An 18,840-nucleotide genomic window follows, 5' to 3' on the forward strand; every position below is an offset into this window, starting at 1 on the left:
GACTTAAGGTAATTAATTTTGGAGGTCGTCACTTATGGTAATTTATTTAGTAGGTTGTCACGTATGGAGGCAAAACATAAATGGTCCTGACATCGGTGTCTTGAATCTCTATATAGGTTGACTATTGGAAAGGGCATCGTACACTTAAGCGCGCCAGGGAATTAGTGAGGGGAAGCTATGAAAATGGATATGCAGAATTACCAGCTTATTTATATAGGGTTAGGAGATCAAATCCGGGGACAATGACTAGGTTAAAAGTGGATGAAAATGATAGGTTCAAATCTGTTTTCATTGCCTTTGGTGCAAGCATAGATGGGTTTAAGTTTATGCGTAAAGTCATAGTTGTTCATGGAACATTTTTGAAGGGGAAATATTTGGGAACGTTATTATTAGCGACAACCCAAGATGGCAACTATAACATTTTTCCATTAGCTTTTGCCATTGTAGATACTGAGAACGATGAGTCTTGGGACTGGTTTTTTACACAACTATCTTGTGTAATTCCTGATGATGAGGGAATTGTCATTATATCGGATAGACATAAATCAATCGGGAAAGCCGTAGACATAAATTATCCACTAGCAAACCGAGGGATTTGCACCTACCATCTCCACAAAAATATAATGCTTAGATTCAGAGGTAGTGAAACGTTTGGGTTGGTGAAAAAGGCAGCAACTGCGTATAGGCTATCCGATTTCAATGTTTTATTAGGACAGATAGAAGAAATGAATCCAGAACTATATGCCTATTTGCAGCGTGCTGATATGAGTAAGTGGTCCCGAGTTCACTTCCTTGGTGATAGATATAACATTACAACGACGAACATTGCAGAATCCATGAATAAAGTCTTAAGACCAGCAATATCGTTTCCTATTGTTCAACTGCTAGACGAGATACGGTCGATGTTGACAAGATGGTTTGCAAGACGCCGAGTAGAAGCTGCCCAAATGAGTACAGTTCTTAATAAATGAGTTGAGAAGCTATTACAGGTTTGGGTTTTATAAATCAGAATATACAATGCCACAATAACTCGAGTCCGTTATAGTAACTAATGCAAATGTTTCTCTTACTGGTTCAAGGAACGGGTTAGACGGGCAAGTTTTTTACAAGTTCAAGAGATAGATTCTCATCACTACGAAGTTAGAAGTGGGACGTCCGTAAATGTTGTCAATCTTTCACAAAGGAGATGTTCTTGTAGAGTGTTCGATGTCGACAAAATACCTTGCATACACGCGATCGCAGCGGCAATCATACGTGTGTACTGCTTGCAAGGACAAAATATCATACGTGTGTACGCGATCGCAGCGACAAAATATCCTGTAGAATGAAAAGGCTGCAGCACCTAATTGTTTTTTCGCATCTGGCGGGGCTAGTGCTTGAATCAACGCTGGAATCATACGTGTGTACTGCTTGCAAGATTCAGCAACTTCCTCGTCTTTATACATACTACAAATGCTATCATAGACCTTTACCCGACGCTTAATTAAATGAACCTCAACTGCCACCCAATGGTCATTGTTCATGTTGTGTGCCAAGTATATAATATCAACATCCTCCACCCATCGCTTGTTAGTGGGTGCATAACTTGGAAATTGGCCATTGTAGACCTTTATAAACCAGTCAGGCCATAACCATTTCTTCTCTGTATCAAACCGCTTGTAATCTTGCGCCCATTGGTTAACAAACCAAGGATCAAGGAAAGTTATCCTATCTGATAAGAATGGCGAAATAGGTTGCATCGACCGTTTTCTCAGCATCTGCATAATTAGGCACAAATGCTGGGAAAAGTACATTATATTATAGAGATTAGTACACTAGAAAACATAAATACGCTGTAATCACTTTATAATCAATTGGGGATCACTTACAGCATCCTTCAACCAGCCGTACTGCTTATCTTTTGGAGGCCACATCTCCTTTGGCGTCATTATAGGCAGGTAGAAGTTGGCTGATGAGTTTGATGAATCAAATATGTCTTCCCTGCATTTGTAGTTCGATCGTTAGCCACTCTACTGAAATGTTATGTAGAAGTTCACAAAAATGTGAAGTAATAATGGATACTTACAAATCTTTGTCAATGAACTCCATTAAGTTCTGAACCTTCAATGCGCTTACCTTCTCAAAGGGATCATAGTGGGCTGGTGACAAAACTTTACCTTTTAGAATACGCTTTACAACAGAGCTGCCAACATACGGGTGTAGTTGTGTTGAGGCCAGTTTCCTCTGCCGACATTTCTCAGGAGGACAAAGTGGTGGATTTGATACACCCTGCTTAGACAATACATAAAATTGGTTTATCGCTGGTCCAATATTCTTCCTACCTTGCACCTCAATAGGATCAGAAAACTGAGAGTCCATTGATGGCATCTGGACCTTCTTCCTTGTGTTTGTAGTGTATTTTTCCTTTTCATGCCCTGAACCAGTAAAATCAACTTTCTTCTTCTCTGAAACAGATGCCACTTTCTTAACCATTGGCCTACCAACAGGAGAATCTCCGTCAGTGTCTACATGTTTCGTCAACAACTCTGCAGGATCTTTCAAACTAGTCATTAACTTTTTCTGATCGAGCTCCTCCTCTTGTTGCCTTAGCGCTACCTCCCGCCGTATGTTCGTCAACGATAGTCTTGATTTCCTTTTCATTGGATTCCTCACGCAACTTGTAATCGGATATTCATCCTGAGAGGTTTGCTTCATCTGCACAAGCCATGACTAAAAACAAACAATTTTCAACACATTTATGACATGAATGTGTGTTATCGCCAAGGGATTTAAAAACTATGACTAAAATTTGTAGCACCATAAATTGTAAACTTTATTGTTATAATATTCAGTCTTAACAATCTGCTTTCACACATAAAAACACAAAATAAAATAGAGACAAAAACAAAATATTTGAAAACAACGCTAAACCACTATTTTTTGTAAACCGTTTGACATCATACCTCATCTTTGCCACCAGATAGATTACCAGCATCTGTTGTAGACTCAGTATCTACAGCATCCTTATTCTCACCAGTATGTCTAGTCCTTCTAGCCAATTCCTCCCCTTGAAAACCATCGTTCGCTTCATTACCAACCTCCCAATCATTCACTACCTTTCTCTCATTATTCCCATAATTGCTATTAAAGACATCCTTCCCATCATTGCCAATCTTACTCTCCTTCAGCTGGACAACTTCCCTCTCAAGGTCTACGACTTTCTTTTCTAAATTGGTTTGTTGCTCAGCAATGGTATCCACTTTTGCTGTCAACCTACACAGCAGTTTTATTACATCCGAAATCGATCCTTTCCCACTTCTTGAAGTTTCACTTTCTCCATCCCTATCCTCAGCCAGATTATCCATCGGTGATAATGCCGCACCTTTTGATTTTCGCTCAAACTGCCTATTACCGCCCTTACTCACTTTTCCAACTTTCTGTTGCGGTGGGTCCACAAAATCATCTGAAGAAGACGCAAGTTGCTTCCTCTTCTCCATCCTCTTCTTCTCAACAACCACCGTTTCATTATCCTCATGCCAGTGTTTTTCATCAACACAACCCTCAATTATATCATGCAGCAGGTTGTCAAGCAACTTGTTTCCACCTACTCCTTCCCCAAACACCGCATTCTCCCCTGCCCAAATTGGATATATTTCCTCTTTCCGTCTTATAGATAAATGATGTACTTGCACCTGCAAAGCCAGTGAAAACGACTATTAAATCACAAAAAACATTAACTACCACCAAATTATAAAAAACATTCACATTCCTACACACACTTTTTTATGTAACTGTTTCTCTCTAGCTAGAAACTCAGCAACTGAAATCCTTGGTCGGCCACCACCCCAGCTAAGAAGGGGACTTCCCCTTCATCATCACCACTTTCTCTTTTATTACCATGTTTTTTCCCAAGGTTAACCAAACAATCCAAAGCCCAAATCATTAACACATGCACACATCCATGGATTGCATAACCATTGTTCTCAAAAGAAACAATTTTGATAGACTGAATTAGCTCCCTAAACCCAACCCGCCCCCACGGAAATCGTTCAAATGCATTTTCATCCACAACTCTTTTTGCATATTCCAAAGGAATCCTACTTGACCTCGCGATTCCCAAAATACCAACATGCAACACAAACAACAATCCAGTCATCTTTCTCTTCTCTGGATCCCAAGTCCTGAAAACCTTCAGCGCTTCATCCAACTCATACCAGTTTGGTCCCACCCCCACATCGACCTTTAGCTCTTCCCAAAATGCTCTGTGATCAACCACTACCTTATCCTCCTCATCTATTGTTTCACAATTGAGGCCTGTAATGTCTTCATATTCATATAGGGAAAACCTAATTGGACTCCCTTCTATCAATGCCCACATCTCATATCTACGGTCTATAGCCAACTGTCGTGTTAATATGTGATGCACAAGCTTCGCCCACCAAACATAATCACTATCTGCTAGCTTCAAGATGACTCCTACTTGAGAATTATCACGAATGTCATTGTACACCTTCTCCCAAATGCACTCCTTCATAAAAACAAAACTGCTCAATATGCAGTTATGATGCATGCTCCTTCTCTGTAATGGAGATTTTCCTTCCTTATAAAGTCTTGGTGGGTACCTCTTCTCCTCATTACTTGATCCCATTCCTGGAAAAGTCAAAGTTTCATTCAGCTAGGGCACACATATAAAACACTATTTTCTATATACTCCTCCTTTATTTACTAACCACAACTCTACCATTACATACATCATAAACTCAACAAGTCTACCAAACAATCATATCCCCGCCATTTTCAAACTTTTTATTAAATTTCATCTACCCACATCTTCTACTTGGCTCACAAAATCAAACGCGAGGATTACTTCTTCTCCGTATCACAACTCATTATAACAGATTACGCCACATTACGGTTTCATCATTTGGGGATAGAGGACTTCCCTACTTTTAAACTTACTTACCTTTCAACCCAACAATATCTTCTTCACACAACTTATAAACAATATCAAGCCGACAGATCTATGACCATACCTTATCGAAATCGTTGTAACTTCTCCCGACCACAGAATCGCAACCGTAAATTTATATCGGCCCAGATCTGAATCCCTCGCGTAATCCGCCTCCAAACCCAGGTTAATTCTACAAGTTGCCGCTGTTGCTTGCCAATTTTCGCCTCCTCCCCGTTCTCCTACCCGTCGCCGCCCCTCGATTACAGTCCTACAAATAACAAAGTTTGTTACTTACTTCACAAACTCTCGATTTGCAAAACCAAATTCACACCTACTTACCCAACCAGTAGACAACCCCCTACAAACAAGAGATCGACACTCTCTATACACAAACAAGAGATCGACACTCACACTCTCTATACACAAACAAGAGATCAACTTTTTAGTTTCTTTCTTCGATTTTGTTCCTTTTATTTAACCATCTCATTTACTTAATTTTATTTTCGTTAGGTTAAAAATTCTTAATGGCATGTTTAGTAATTTTAATTAATTCTAAATTCTCCAACGTCTTTTTACTTAAAATGTGTGCTATTATAGTAACCCAAAACTCTTAACTCCTGTTTTAGTCAATAAGTCACTTTTATGTCCTCTTTTAGTACTTATCTCTAATTTTTATTGAAATATCGCCGCAAGTAGCCACAAATAATTGTGTGGCTATGTGAAAAAAAGTTAAACCCGGGTAAAATTTGGGTCCAAAATTTGAGTTAGAGCCACCAAAGAGTCTCAAATGTGTCGCTGCTAAAAAATATACAAAAAGCTCTAGTTTTTCTCTTTTAAGATACTTTACCTCAAAAAAAAAAATTTATTTTCCTCTCGAGACTTTTCATTTTACCCATTTCTTTCTCTCTAGTTCGTTGATTTCTTCTCATGGCCTCCAAATTTCTGCATCACTTACCTTGACAACATCTACCCATACTTTAACTACATTAGAACCCAAACAAACAAAGTGAATCTTTTGGTCTGGATCGTTTGTTGCCCATCGTCCTTCAGCAACAACCAGCTTCTTTCCAGTAATATCCATCAGTCCGCATTTCTTATTTTCCTTTGAGACAATTTCATTGATACGCTGCAATGTCAAATAATATAAACCAACCAACAATCATATGACTTGACATAAACAACTTCATAAGGCCATGTTTATAGGTATATCAGATGGGGTGTTCTTAGGCCCTTTAAAAATGAAAATAATTGAATAGTGGACTTAAGATCAGGCTCATTGATCTTATTCTAGAACTGTTCTTGGGTCTGATCTTGTGTGACGTGTCTCTCTCAGATTGGTTGAGAATATATGAAATAAATTTGGACATTAATCTATATATTAATTAAATAAAATGTTTGTCTTGTTTAATTAATTAAGTAATATGTTTGTTTGTTTTTCTTTTTAAATTTTATTTACAATGTTTTTTCTGTTTCATAAAAAATGGCATTGTATTTTGAATTTTAGTAAAAGTTTTATAAGTTTGCAATTAAAATGTTATTTTAGAAATTTTTATAATTGTAATATGTTTAAGAATATTAATAAACATTATATTATTAAATAGTATTGAACATTCTTAAATTTTTTATTAAACATTAATCTATGTATTTATTAAACAACTTCATAACATATCTGATATTAGGATTTTTGTATGTCCTAGCAAATTCAATTAACCTTATGCAGTTGTAATACTTAAGGTGTCAATCCAATTGGGAAATTTTACTAACAATTGAGATGCAATCAAGAAATCACAAGTCAAGCCCAATAATAAATAAATAAGGTTAATTATTATTGAGCATGGCCCAGTAAGTCCAGTGAGGGTTGCTCACGGTAGGCCTGGGACTAATATCCGGTATCCGCGGATATCCGGATCCGATCCGAAAAACCGGATATCCGGTTGTAACGGAGCCGGATTCGGATATTGAAATTTTGTATCCGCCGGATACGGAGCCGGATCCGGATAGTGGTTATTTTTTGAACCGGATATCCGTATCCGGTTATTTATCAATTAAATGGGTTTTCAACTAAGCTAATGGACCTGACAAAACTAGTGGACCTAACAATATTAATGGGCCTAACTAAACTATTGTGCACTAAACACAAAATAACCTAATACTGTTTTGTTTTCCTCCTTGTCGTCTCCCTCCTTCCTCTCGTTTCCTCTCTTTGTTCTTCTTTTTTTTGATCAAACCTCTCTTTCTTCTTTTAACTTCTGCTTTTCCTCTTATTTCTCAGATTTCTTTCTTCTTTTAACTTCATAACAGAAAATCATAACAAACGATGTGTATGTATGCTTTGATGGTCTTTTCAAGCCGATGGATCTGGATCTTATGACAAGATTTGGACGGATCTATGCAAGATCCGACGTTTAGCTATGGTAATTAATAGAATCAAAAGACATTGAGACGAAGATAAAACAAAAAAAGGTCCAGAGAAGAGATTTAAGTTTGTGGTTGTTGTGCTAGGGTTTTGTTTGTTGGGCGACGAAGAAAAAAAAATCGGATCCGGATCTCCGCGGATATCCGGTTATTTTGCACGGATATCCGGATCGGATATCCGGTGGCTACGGATGCGGATCCGGATAGTCTTTTCGTCTATCCGCCGGATACGGATCCGGATCCGGATAATCCCAAAAAAGCCGGATATCCGGATCCGTCTCAGGGCTAGCTCACGGGGTTACTTTAAATTTTATGGCCAAAAAATAAATAAAAAACATAAATTTAAACCCAATAATCAGAGAATCGTTACAGAAGAACCCAATAAGAAACGGTATGTGTCAAAATGTGGTTGGCTCCAGGGTAAAAATAAATTTTTTTTTTCTTCATTCCTTCTCGCTACTCTCTCTCTCTCTTCTCTCTCGACGGCACCGGCTAACTCTCTCCCTGCTCCTTCTCGTCCCCAATCATCGATGCTCTGACATGGGTAACTGATTAATCTGCGATAATTTTGAGCCAATTTGGTTCTATTGTATCGATTTTGAGGGACTTTTGACTTGAAATGGATTTGTGTTCATTATGTTCAAAGCATAAATCAGGTGGGTGATCTATTCTCTCTCTTTCATTTTGTTTTTGTCCATAAATCGTTTGTTTTCTTGTTTCCTGTCATAGTGAAATTGTTGACTTTCTTGTCCCGCTTTGGTATAACTGTATGCTCTTTTCTTATGTGGATCGATCCTTTAAGCACTCAGTCATGGCTTTGATGGATTGTTGTGTTCTCTCTGTTCTGTCTCTACGCTGCTTCTTCTTCAGGGGTCTTCTTCTTCCTATAATCGTTTTTTTTTTCTTACTTACGTTTCTTACACACTGTAATTGATATTATTGTATTTATAGTGTGCTTAATTTCTTTATCAAGTTCGGTTCATGCAGATATTACTTGATGTTGTGATAGTTTTCAATTCGGTAACCTCTACATCAAAGGTAATGACAGAAGAGAGCCAGCTTCAACATTCTCAAGTTGAACACCAGCTCAGAAGAGAAGTCGAGATTCAGTCTCATCTTCGCCACCCCAATATACTCATGCTATACGGTTACTTCTATGATCAAGTAAGTCACAATGTTTTCTCCTTTTCTATTCAAAGATACAAGTTGATTTTAATCTTACTTCTTCAATTGTTGCAGAAACGGGTTTATTTGATACTTGAATCTGCTGCTGCAGGTGATATCGATCTCAATCCTCGGCCTCCTCGCTATCATCACTCTCCTCTCTCCAGCTCTCTCATCGCCGCGGTTCAGAGCAAACTCATTTTCCAACTCTTAAAAATATCGAATTTTTAGTTGGATTGTTGTTCGCTTTAAGTAAGTCCACTCCCCAATGTTAACGATTTGGCCATCTAGAAAAAAAAAAGAAAACAATTAAGTCGTGGACTTGTATAAAATACAAATCAACAACCAATAAACAAATATAAAGCAGCCATTGGAAAATTAAGGGGGTGGTTTGTGTCTCTAAGCTAAATGCTCGTTTGAGATTGTGCATTTTCGTTGGAATATAATCATAGTATTTTTAAAGTTTACTGGTGATGATAATAGTAATTGTGATAGCAAATCGCAAAAAAAATTGGTGAGCAAGGAAAATATCTTTGCAAATCATACAATTACAAATTAATAGAAAAGAATAAGACGTGAAGATAAGGAATATGCCATTATATTTTACTCAATTTATGTTAATTTAGATTTTGAATTCGGTTTTATTTGAGAATGTTAGCATTTATTATCAATTATTTTGTTATTAAGACTTATCCCAAAAAAAGTAGTAGTAAATCCGAACATATTACATTTTCGAGTTTAATATCTTAATTAAATCTTACCTAATATGATTGTGTTTAATTTGTTGGTAGTATATTATAGGGATGTAATATAGCAAGTCACATATATTTTAGAAAGGATCCGATTTATGAAATCGGTTTAGAGTTTAAAAAAAATCCAACCCGAGAAAGAAAAAAAGTGACACAAAAATGTATTTCAAAAATGTTAAGATAGATATTATTAATAAATTAATTTAATTTCCCAATAGTTGTTTAAAAGTATATTTTTTTACTTAGCCATTGTTTTCTTTATGGCCAATTTGTGATACTTACCCACATATTTATTGTAGCTATCTGTGACAAATAGTTACAGATTAGTTGTAGCTAAGATGTGGAAACTAATAGCCATTAATATATTTGTCGCCAATTTGTAGGTATAAGCTACAATTATATTTGTAACATGTCGTAGCAAATGGTTACAAATTCTTTTGTGGTTAAACTATGGCTATTATAGACACAAACATTTGTATGGCGATTTCGTGGCTATTAGCTACAAACTCTGTTATGGCTACATTGTGGCAATGTAACTATGGACAGCCACAAAATTCAATTGTCTACAACGTCATAGCCACAATTTGTTTTTGTGTCTTTAGACAGTCATCGTTTAGTGGATGATAAAACCAATTTCGTCCAAATTGCTTGAACAAAGTTTTTTTTGGGTCCAAACTGTTAATGTATTTTCTTACAGATGAGTAAAGCTCCTCGTCCAAATTGCTTCCTCTTCTAAATAAAGGAGTAAAGCTCGATCGGATGACAAAGTAAAGAAGACCTAGTAGTAATAATTTCACATTATTGTCGTTTATTTCAATCTTAATACTAGTAACTTTTATGGAATAATTAATTTATACATATGTCTTGCTGGAACAATGAGTGGTTTGTCATGTCATTTATCTTTCTTTTCAAAATTTGTAGGATTCTCATTTACTGAAGACTAGGTTCGGACCCGCACATACGTGCGGGATTAATTTCAAAACTAAGTTTTTAATCAGGTTTGCAATATATTAGATATATACAGATTATCTTTGTAAACCAATTTTTAGGAATGTTATTAAAATTCATAATCGAACCTCATACCAATTTAGTATTCGATTTGATTTTAATCGGTTTAGACACAAAATGGTCGGATTTGTTTTGTTATGAGCAAAGACAAATAAATCTAAAAAAATAGTAAGAGAAAGTAGTATATCTATTTCGGGACATATATCCATCTCATCACATATATATCAATGTTTTCCATCTCATAACTGTGATTTTAATAATAGTTTTGTTTCAGATTGTAAATTTTAATTTGGGAATATCTAACCGTGATTTTTGTTCGCTTTCGGAATTTAAATCAAATTTCTTGTTTAGATATTCTTTAAAATCTCTAAAATTTGATAATATATTAATTTTGAAATTAAAAAAACTATTGATATACGGTAGTCCTATGTATTAGGAAATGATATATGAAATACTGAAAATTAGGATTTTTAAATATATAGATATTTTATTATTAAAAATAGATTCGGACTGCACACATATGTGCAAATAATGTTTGTTAAATATTTATTTAGTATAACATACATAATTTCAATGATATTTGGTTTACTTTCAATTCAGAATAGACACAAATGAATGATATTTATTATTATTATTATTATCAGTAAAAAGATAACTACGTAAAAAAACAATGAGGAAAAGTAATCTTGTCCTACGCATGATCAAAACTAAACTGTAACCGTATTCAAATCATAACCGGACTGTTAAGCGTAAATATATAGTTATAATTATATTAACTATAACCGTTAATTAACCGCTGTCAAAATTGTTGGTTAACTACATAGTTAAACCATAATTTATATTATAATGAATAATTTTAAGATATAATAAAATATACAAATAATTATTTATTTAATATGAATAATATGATATATAGAAATATGATCTAACAGTACACAGGCGGTATATTTTAAAAAAAAATTATAAGATGTTATATTTGTCAATGTTATGTATTTTGTGTTTTATTGTATAAAACAAAATATAGTTAAATTTGTCATTTGGTTTTGATGCACCGTACATTTAAGGACAAACACTCACATTTTCTCAAGCTTATATATTGTTATGTTTGCTTTTTTTTTTTTTTCAATTTTTTGTGTAGACTACATATGTCAAACGGATCAGCCGATTCACCCCACATCCATCTGAACTTGTCTGCAAGATCCACAACCTGCATTAGTTTTCCCACTAAAACCCGTAATAAGCATGTAATTCATCGCTTGGATAAGGAAATTAGTTTAAATATTGCTTCAAAAACTGCACTATTGTTTTTTTAGAAAAAGGAATATTTTATTTAATATTTAAATTTCTGTAATTATATTTATACCAAAATATACTTTTTTTTTGTTAAGATTCACAACCATAAGATACCAATTGAGTACTATTTGTTAAGATGTCCTTGTGTTTCTATTGACCGTGAAGAAAATTGTACTTGAACATTTAGGCCTGCAACAATCAAAACATACTGAATAATCAACTAAAATTATTAAACCGGAGACAATCATACTAACAATAGCAAAATAAAGCCAAGTAATTAATGCATCAAAACAGCATTAAAACAAAAAAAAAATGATCGGAACAGCTAAAACAGCAAGCAACTAAAAAAGCCTTATTGGATGAAACTCAAAGAAGCCTTATTGGCAGTCAAATAAGAAAACTCATCACCGTAAGAATTCAACGTCTAGCGTAAGAATGAAAAATAAACACACATAGTTTACGCTTATTATTTAATTTGTAACCAATTAATGTATAACCTATTTGTAATCAATTTATTAAAATTATATAGTCTACAAAATAAGGTTGTGTACTTCCGTTTTATTATAAAGGGGATTCTTGAATAATTTAATATATGTGTTTCTCTCTTCTATTCTCTTTCGGTCTCTCTCTATCTCATGTTGATGAAATTCCAATTTTCAGTTTTTTGTTAACTGAACAAATAGACATCATTACACATCTTTCATTTATATGAAGACTAATTAACACTTTGTTATATTCCAGTAATAACAGTTTTGACTGTAGAAAACTAAGATTGAACTCAAGTGCTTAATAAGAATATCTCTCTTATTAATTTTAAGAAAAATACTCAAAACTTTAAGATCAAACTCATAAGTTGTGCCACAAGCTAGCACCTCCTTTTATAGAGAAAACACAAAACCAAAACTCAATTGGATAACTCCCAAATATATGTTTTAGATTCTTCTAAATATAATTGACCTTATCCTTATGCATATTTAGATTCTTCTAACTGTACATGGCCTTATCTCCTAGTTACTTCAAGCTTGCAACATTTTTCTCCCTAAGCTTGAGCCCATCTTCACTCACATCAAACATTCCAATTAGAGTTCTCAATTCTTTAAACTTCATTCTCCCAAGAGCCTTAGTCACAATATCAGTCTTTTGCTTATTCCTAGGAACATGCTCAACACTCACCTGCTCTTTCTTGACACACTCTCGGATGAGTGTGGATGTGCTTGCAACGCCCGTGAAACACAAGGTTCTTAGTAGGCGCAATCGTCGACCTATTTTCAACCCGGATGATCACCCTCTCACTCTTTTCACAAGTCACTTCTTCAAGAAGTTCTTGCAGCCAGATCGCTTGTGTAGCAGCTTCAGTAGCAGCCATAAACTCTGCTTCACAAGAAGATAGAGCTACAATATCTTGTTTTTGTGAATACCAAGTAATTGGTGAATCACTGAGGTAAAACATATGTCCTATGGTGCTCTTACCATCGGCCAAGTCCACACTGTAAGAGCTATCACTGTAACCTACAAAGGATACCTCGTTGGTGCGTTTGTAGAAAAGGCCAAAAAAGCACGTCCCACGAAGATACCTGAGAACCTGCTTCAATCTTGATCCGTGAGACTCCTTAGGCTCCTGCATGTATTTGCTTAAAATTCCCACACTGTAAGCAAGACCCGACCGTGTATGTAGTAAGTATCGGAGACATCCAATAGTTCTGCGATACTCGATTCCTTCAATCGATTTTTCACCTTGTGATTTGGACAGCTTCAAGTTCATGTCCATCGGTACTTGAGTAGGATTACATTCACTCATTCCAGTATCCTCCAAGAGTTTAAGCTCATACCTCTCTTGTTTCAACACAATTCCTGCTTCAAGCTGTCTCACTTCAATGCCAAGATAGCATGTGAGTAACCCAAGGTCACTCATCTCAAACTTAGCCGCCATCTTCTGCTTGAACTCACAAATTGCAGATTGAGATTAGCCAATAACAAGCAAATCATCTACATAAACCGCCACTATAAGAAGTTCTCCATCTTCATTGTTAAAATATAGAGAAGGTTCCTTAGAGCATCTATGAAACTTAATATCCTTGAGAGTCATATGCAGCTTGGTATTCCATGTTCTAGGAGCCTGCTTTAAGCCATAGAGAGCTTTGTGCAGCTTGTATACCTTCCTCTCACTTTCCTTGACCAAGAAACCATCTGGTTGTGTGACAAACACTTCCTCCTTCAGTTCACCATTTAGAAAGGCTGTCTTAACATCCAAATGGTGTATATTCCAACCATATGATGCCGAGAGACTTATAATGAATCTAATTGTCTCCATGCGGGCCCACAAGTGCAAAGACCTCATCATAATCAATCCCATACTTTTGAACACACCCTTTTGCCACCAATCTAGCTTTGTGTTTGTTTATACTTCCATCCGAGTTCCTTTTTATCTTGAACACCCACTTTAACCCAATCAGCTTAAATCCAAACGGTAGATCAACTAGACTCCAAGTTTTATTCTTCTCGATTGATGCCAGTTCATCCTTACATGCCGTTATCCATACTTCTGACTTAGACGCTTCATTAAAATCCCAGAGTTCTTCATTGATAGACAGCAAAAGACGCTCCAGTTCTTCATCTTGAGTGACATAATCATCCAAATATCTTGGCTTTGCTCGAAGTCTAGCAGATCTTCTTACCAATGACTGATGTTGTTCATCATCTCCCTCATTATCCGATTCACCACCATCTTCTTCTTCACCAAGATCTTTATTCGACTATGTTTCTGCATCTTTCGGATCACCATCCTCTTCTTCCATTGTGGGTTCGATCAGATGAACACCCCTGTTTCCAAAAACACCAACAAAAATAGAAAAACTCGGAGAGTTACCAAGTTCCTCTGTTCCTATTCTTTTCCAGTTCCATCCTCTGTTTTCATCAAAACGAACATCTCGACTTACAACAATTCGTTTACTTGATGGGTCGAGCAAGCGATAAGCTTTTGCCAGACTCAGTTCCTAGGTGTACCAAGACTCTCGACCTATCATCCAATTTCTTTCTTCCCATGGCTTCTGTTTTTGCGAATGCAATACAACCAAAAGTCTTTAGATGATCTAGATTTGGTTTTGTTCCCCTCAGTATCTCGTATGGAGTCTTTTCTGCAAGAGACCTTGTTACAATTATGTTGATCAAATATGTCGAGTGCCTCACAGCTTCACCCCACAAGTAATCTGGCAAATCCATATGTTTTAAGATACTTCTCGACATTCCCATAAGTGTTCTGTTTCTCCTTTCGACCACTCCATTTTGTTGAGGAGAATATGGAGCTGTCAATTGCCTCATGATTCCATTTTCCTCACAATATGAATAGAAATCTGCTGAAGTAAATTCCCCTCCTCTATTAGTTCTGTGTGTCTTGATCACACACTTTGTTTCTCGTTCAACAATCATCTTAAACTTCTTGAATTTGTCGAGTGCTTCACTCTTTTCTCTCAGAAGGACTGTCCACATGTAACGAGAGAAGTCATCTACAAGCACAAAAACATATCTCTTCTAAGCTGGTGTTGCAGGTGTGATCGGTCCACATAGGTCGTCGTGTATCAGTTCGAGAGGATGTGTAGCTCTGTACATGGTCGCACGCGGGAACGAATCCCTGTTTGTTTACCAAGCAAACAAGACACACATGTTTGTCTCTCAACCTTGATGTCAGGTATGCCAGTCACTAAGTCTTTATTGATCATCAGCTTCATCGTATCAGTGTTGACATGCCCCAATCGTGCGTGCCAAGTAGAGGATTGGTTTGTTGAGACTAGTTGCATACAATCAATACTTTCTACCTCCAACAGAACCTTGTATAGACGATTTTTGGATCTTGCTGTAGTGACAAGTAGCTTCCCAAACATGTCATAAAGCATTAATTTGTCTTCTACCATTCGTATCTCACACCCTACCTCAGTAGCTTGGCCTAGATTTACAATATTACTCTTTAAATCTGGTATATAGTAGACGTTGTGCAACATTTTCTTCTCACCACTCTCGAACATAAAACATATGGAGCCTTTTCCTTTGATATCAACGCGAGAGTCGTCTCCAAATCTAACCTTACCCGTTACTTCCTCACACAGATAATAAAAAAACTCTTAACACCACTCATATGATTGCTTGCTCCATTATCTAAATACCATATGTTAGTTATATGTTGTCCATATTGGTCTCAAAAACACTTGGTTTTACTTTGTCTTCTTGAAGAAACACTACTTCATTCATCATCAACTCGTCAGCTATGTGAGTCTCATCCTTTTTCTCCACTACTACTTGTAGTTTGAGTAGCCTATCGGGGCAGTCCGATGCATAATGTCCTTGCTTATCGCATCAGAAACAGGTGATATGCGACAATTCTTGTTCCTTATCCCTGTACTTTTGTTGGAAACCAAACCTGTCGTGTCCTCCTCTGCCTCTGGAAGATCAACCCCCTCTTCCCCTTTCTCTATAGCCTCCAAAAGTATTTGAGTTAACAAACATAAGCTTGCCTTGATCATCATCTTGTTCTGACTCTTCTTCACCAACTCTTTCTTCATAAGCCTTAAGTCGACCTACAATGTTTTTGAAACTTGTTTTATTGAAGTCAAGTACCTGCTCGAGAGAAACCACAATGTGAATAAACTTCCTTCGAGGAAGACTTGACAGGAATTTCTTGACGATCATCGGTTCAGCCAACTCATTTCCCAAAGCAGCTGATTTTGTTGAAATTGCAGAAAGCCTTACAACAAATTCATTAATCCTCTCAGTCTCTTTCATCTTCAAGCGGTCGAACTCAGCCATTAAGGTTTGCAGTCTTGCTTCCTTAACCATGTCCGCTTCTATATGCCTTGATCTTATAGCTTCCCATATTTCCTTTGCAGTCTCTAGAGTTCCAAATTGGAGAGTAAGAGCTTCCGGGATAGTCTGTATGATTAGAGCGATTGCCAAATCGTTCTTTTTCTCATCAACGCTTTGCTTTTCGATTACATCCCATGATTTGTGAACCCTAAGCAGGATTATCATCTTCATAGACCATATTGTATAGTTGCTTGAGTTCAACATAGGACACTTGATACAGGAAGAACCTCCATTCGTTGATGGTGATGATCCTGGGACTTGTGATGAACTTTTCTTGTCCTCTTGACTTAACACCAAGTTCTTATCTTCTCCTCCACCTTCCGTCAAAGCTTTTATGTCTTCTCCTGCCATTGATGAAGCTCTGATACCACGTGTAGAAAACTAAGATTGAATAAAAGTGCTTAATAAGAATATCTATCTTATTAAAGTAAAGAAAATACTCAAAACCTTAAGCTCAAACTCATAAGTTGTGCCACAAGCTATCACTTCATTTTAAAGAAAAAACACAAAACCAATACCCAATTGGATAATTCCCAAATTTATGGTTTAGATCCTTTTAAATATAATTGACCTTATCTTTATGTATATTTAGATTCTCCTAAATATACATGCCCCCTCCAAGAAATAGAAAAGTGATATAACTCATATAATATACTAACCATGGGGGAAAACAACTCATAACAGGTGAAATTTCTTCAAGGTTTTTGACATTTTCTAATGGACTTTTAAGGTATTAGAAAAAGAGAGTGATAGTTCAATTTCGATGTGTAAAACTTTAGTAATTCTCTCTCTCTATATATATATCTAAAGTTTATATACACGTATCAAAGACAGCATCCTTCAATTTCTTCCAAATGTATGTTTTGCATGTCCAGTGCCGTATTAAACTTCACCAAGCATCAGTGACTTTTTTTTTTTTTTTGTCAAACAACTTTTTTTCATTCGTCTAAAAGAAACAAAGTTACATGAAACCAAGAGTACAATGATAATGCTTACAACAAAGTAGCAACAACAAACAAAGGCTAAAGAGATACAAAGCAAATAATGATAAGGGTTCCATGAGTTTTTCCAAGACGGTGCTTGACCTTAAAAGACTTGCAAGTTTTGAAAATATTTTAGGACCAAAGTGGAATCGAACATGAAGACAGAGTTCTCGAATTCCTCGACCAACAAGTGTTCATAGACGGCTCGCGCGACAAACGCATAAGAGCTTTTAGAAAGGTGTACCATGTGAAGGGTAAATGTAAAGATTCTCGTCAGAAAGAGACGGTTCAAGAGCCATAACTCAACATTCTTTAAAGTCTTAAACTCAAAGCACATACCTTTAGGTAAAGCTTCTATCGGGATTCTCAAGTGATAGGTGCAAAACCGTAACAAAGCAGGTGGGTCTTCCCTCCCATGAAACCAAAAGTAATAGAGATTAAAGAATTCCACACAAAACTTGTAGTCGGTTTTGCAGAACAAACATCGACATAGAATACAACAATTTAATGCAATTCACCAACTGGACACACACTTATATAAACCGACGATCAAACATTAAGAAGAACATAAAGAGAAGAATTTGGCATAAGTCTTTTGCTCTTGTTCAATACTACCAAACAAACAAAACAAAAAAACATATCGAGAAATGGTTATTACAGATGCTGAGTTTCTTGACCTTGAGGGTGAAATGGAACGTATCGAAGAAGGAATTGCCAAAAATAAAAAACTGGATGGGGTAAAAGTTTTCATTTTGACGCTCTTAATGTTTCCATCTTTTTGTGTGTACAAAATATATATAACTAGATTTTTGTTTTACAAAATAATTAGGATTGGTATACGAAAACACTCAACAGCTTGCTCAAACACTATGGAGGTTCTTCTATTCTGGAGAAAAAAGGCGAGAGTAGCAAGGAGTTTCTAGCTGAGGTCCATGGTATCAAAGAAGCAAAAACAGCAACTGAAAACATTTGAAGGTAAAAAAATATCCATTTAAAAATGCAAATAATTTATACATATGTTATTATTTTCCTTTGGTGTGAATTAAAATGCTAATTAAGAAAATTACATTAGTTTCTTATTCTGATTATCTTATTTTTTTATATTATGTTAATCACTAATTTTAATACTTTTTTTTCAGCATCACTAATTCTAACACATTAAACCTTTTTATACTTTAATCAGTTTTCTGTCTAAATTTCTTTTTACTATATGATTATAATAAATAATAATTGCAATTAAACTGCAAATATTTTCCTTATTAATTGCTCATGTTTTCCTACTGAAATTATTAATTTAATAGATAACTTTCCTATTGTAATTAGTGATATAATAGATAACTTTTGGTTTTATATACTTTTAAAAAATATTAATTGTAATCCTTTTTTCTTTGCGATTTTTTTATTTTTCCTAATAATTATTAAATAAAATTTCTTTTTAAGTCAA

The 18,840-nt window shown here is 35.7% G+C and overlaps 1 non-coding gene and 1 pseudogene across 1 annotated transcript; one reads left to right on the forward strand and one right to left on the reverse strand.

Moving 5' to 3' along the window:
* Nucleotides 1-1,175: 1,175 nt before the first annotated feature.
* On the reverse strand, nt 1,176-4,570 carry LOC147932998 (uncharacterized; annotated as a pseudogene).
* A 3,801-nt stretch (nt 4,571-8,371) lies between these two features.
* Nucleotides 8,372-8,971, forward strand: LOC104733024 (uncharacterized). The gene is made up of 2 exons (XR_015574336.1): nt 8,372-8,509; nt 8,585-8,971. It is a non-coding gene; the product is annotated as an uncharacterized LOC104733024 (transcript).
* Nucleotides 8,972-18,840: the final 9,869 nt, after the last annotated feature.

This window comes from Camelina sativa, chromosome 12 (genome assembly GCF_030686135.1).
Source record: "Camelina sativa cultivar CO46 ecotype springtype chromosome 12, ASM3068613v1".
Taxonomy (NCBI): domain Eukaryota; kingdom Viridiplantae; phylum Streptophyta; class Magnoliopsida; order Brassicales; family Brassicaceae; genus Camelina; species Camelina sativa.